General features: G+C 42.7%; 1 non-coding gene across 1 annotated transcript; it reads right to left on the bottom strand.

Annotated features, from left to right (window-relative positions):
- Positions 1-970: 970 nt before the first annotated feature.
- Positions 971-1,042, bottom strand: TRNAW-CCA (transfer RNA tryptophan (anticodon CCA)). Its single transcript has one exon. It is a non-coding gene; the product is annotated as a tRNA-Trp (tRNA).
- Positions 1,043-2,870: the final 1,828 nt, after the last annotated feature.

The following is a 2,870-nucleotide window of genomic DNA, read 5'->3' as shown; positions in this document are numbered from 1 at the left end:
CCAGCATCAGAGTCTTTTCCAATGAGTCAACTCTTCGCATGAGGTGGCCAAAGTACTGGATTTTCAGCTTTAGCATCATTCCTTCCAAAGAAATCCGCTTGCAGCTGGGGTGAAATGACTGTGGGGTGAAAAAAAATCCTAGATTCTAATTCTGGTTCTGCTGTTTGCTAGCTGTATAATCTTGGGCAAGCCATTCAATAACTACATGTCCCAATGTCCTCATCTGTAAAATCGGTGTGATAATACGAGTCTTAAAGGATTGATGTAGGAATTAAAGGAGAAAATGTAGGTGATGTTTCTTAGCACAGAACTTGGAACTTAGTTTTTGGTGTTTGCTTTGTTGTTGTTATTGTTGTTTGTTTGGCTATTGGGCCAGTGCAGCACTGGAAGCATGGAGTCCTAACTGTAGTGTAAGGGGGTTAGAGAAGGCGAGGTTCAGAAAAAGAATAAGAGCAGCATTTTACAGGAACAGATCACCTTTAATGAGGCAAGAAGGGGCAGCTGTCAGATTAGTGAGCTGCTGCACTAATCCAAGAAAAGAGTAAGTATATATAGGCATATATGTGGAAATCTACTCTCTTAAGGGGGCCTGTTCTTCTTCTCCAAGGTTGTTCAGAGTAGTTATCTCTTAAACTGCTGGGGCAAGGAATTCTGGAGATTGGCCAGAGGCTAGGACCAGCTGGGAGCTAGGCGGGTGAGAGAGTTCTTTGTTTTGCATTGATTGGTGGGGAGGACCCAGAAGGGAGTTTTAACTCCAGGCTATTTTGAGCTGTGTAACCTTCCTTCACTAACCACTGAACCCCCAGGGAAATCCCAGTAAGTCCGTTTTAATAGAGCACATGAAAGTGAAAGGGAAGTCGCTCAGTCGTGTCCAACTCTTTGCGAGCTGTAGCCCACCAGTCTCCTCCGTCCATGGGATTCTCCAGGCAAGAATACTGGAATGGGTTGCCATTTCCTTCTCCAGGGGATCCTCCCAACCCAGGGATTGAACCTGGGTCTCCCGCATTGGAGGCAGACGCTTTAACCTCTGAGCCACCAGGGAAGCCACATGCTGCTGCTGCTGCTGCTGCTAAGTTGCTTCAGTCGTGTCCGACTCTGTGCGACCCCATAGATGGCAGCCCACCAGGCTCTGCCGTCCCTGGGATTCTCCAGGCAAGAACACTGGAGTGGGTTGCCATTTCCTTCTCCAATGCATGAAAGTGAAAAGTGAAAGGGAAGTTGCTCAGTCGTGTCCGACCCTTAGCGACCTCATGGACTGCAACCTACCAGGCTCCTCCGTCCATGGGATTTTCCAGGAACCACATAATTGAGGTCAAATAACAATTTTTAAGTATCTCTGTGTGCCAGGCGTTGGGCTAGTTGAGCCACAGAGATGAATATGATCTGATTGGTGCTCTTAAGAAGCCAATGGAAAAGTAGTAATTGACACATTGTAAAGCTTTTAACTCAGTCTGAAACATGTTTCAAGATCCCAACACTGTTTATGTCAAAAGACATCAGCAACATGAGGTTTTCTGCTGAATAAATGCTCTTAGAATTTTAAGTTTTCTATATGAAGTGTGTAGTGTCTTTCGGTGAGGCTATGTAGCATAATGAAAAGACAGACGTGTTTACATTGGACTTAGAGGCGTGTGTGCTAAGTTGCTTCAGTCATGTCCAATTCTGAGACCCAACGGACTATAGCCCACCAGACTCCTCTGTCCATGGGGTCCTCCGGGCAACAACGTTGGAGTGAGTTGCCACGCCCTCCTCCAGGGGATCTTCCTGACCCAGGGATCAAACCCACATCTCTTATGTCTCCTACATTGGCAGGCAGGTTCTTTACCTCTTGTGCCACTTGGAAAGCCCTTTAAATACTCACCAATTAATACTTATAGGTACCTGGGTAAGTTGGTTAATTTCTTTGAACCTCATTTTCCTTATTTGTAAAATATGGAGACAAACACATTCATAGGGTTATTGGGATAGGGTTAAATGTGATAAGGTACATACTTTTGTTACAGTTCATGGCACAGTCCCTGGCACAGGGTAGAAAATAAATGGTGGAATTAGTGAGAAAAGCATATGTATATCCAGAGTAGCTTTGTATTATACTCGGTTGCACGGATGTTTCATGCCCGTGATTACCTACTGGATAGGAACTAGCTCTTCATCTTTGTTGAAGGTGCTAAACATGTGTCTTATTCTTAACAAACTGTTGAATTGTTATTTAAGAAAGAGGATATCCCAAAGAAAGGAAGGAAGGGGGAAACTGGAAAGTGATTTTATTGGCTGCTATCTCTTTTAGATATGTTCTTTCTTACTACTTAAATTAGATAGAGATTTACCTTCATATTTACAGAAGAGAAATTTCAGTCCTACACAGGCTTACCCAATGTCCCACAGCCAAAATAGCAGATCCAGGACACTTCATGCTCATCTCTTTAATTCTAAGGTCAAGTTCTTTTTATTCCATTTTGCTGCTATTTACAGAAAAGTATAGAAAAGTCAGTAAACAGGGATATAGAAAATATTCCTTGTGTATATTGCTATCTGTGGCATTCCTTAAAGAAGACAAATTATAGTTTGTAAGGAATAGTATGAAGAACTCGAATTGCAATAAACAAAGTGACTTGTGTGTAGGAAACATCTTATGTAATATGGTTTCAATAATTATGAGAATGGCTTTTCCTAATAAGCACTTCTGCTGCTTGAACATCAATTTCTATTCCTTGACCAGGTTTCTTCTTTCTATGATTTCCAGTTGCATTTTCTTTGCACCTCTTTCATTTTCCTCTGACTTTCATGTGTGGCCCATCCTTCCCTTAGCTTAGAAGCTCCCTGAGGGCAGGGACTATATCCACATATCATTGAACCAATGTCTTTCATGC

This window comes from Bos taurus, chromosome 3 (assembly GCF_002263795.3).
Source record: "Bos taurus isolate L1 Dominette 01449 registration number 42190680 breed Hereford chromosome 3, ARS-UCD2.0, whole genome shotgun sequence".
In the NCBI taxonomy this organism is placed as follows: domain Eukaryota; kingdom Metazoa; phylum Chordata; class Mammalia; order Artiodactyla; family Bovidae; genus Bos; species Bos taurus.
This window is presented reverse-complemented; position numbering and strand designations above follow the sequence as displayed.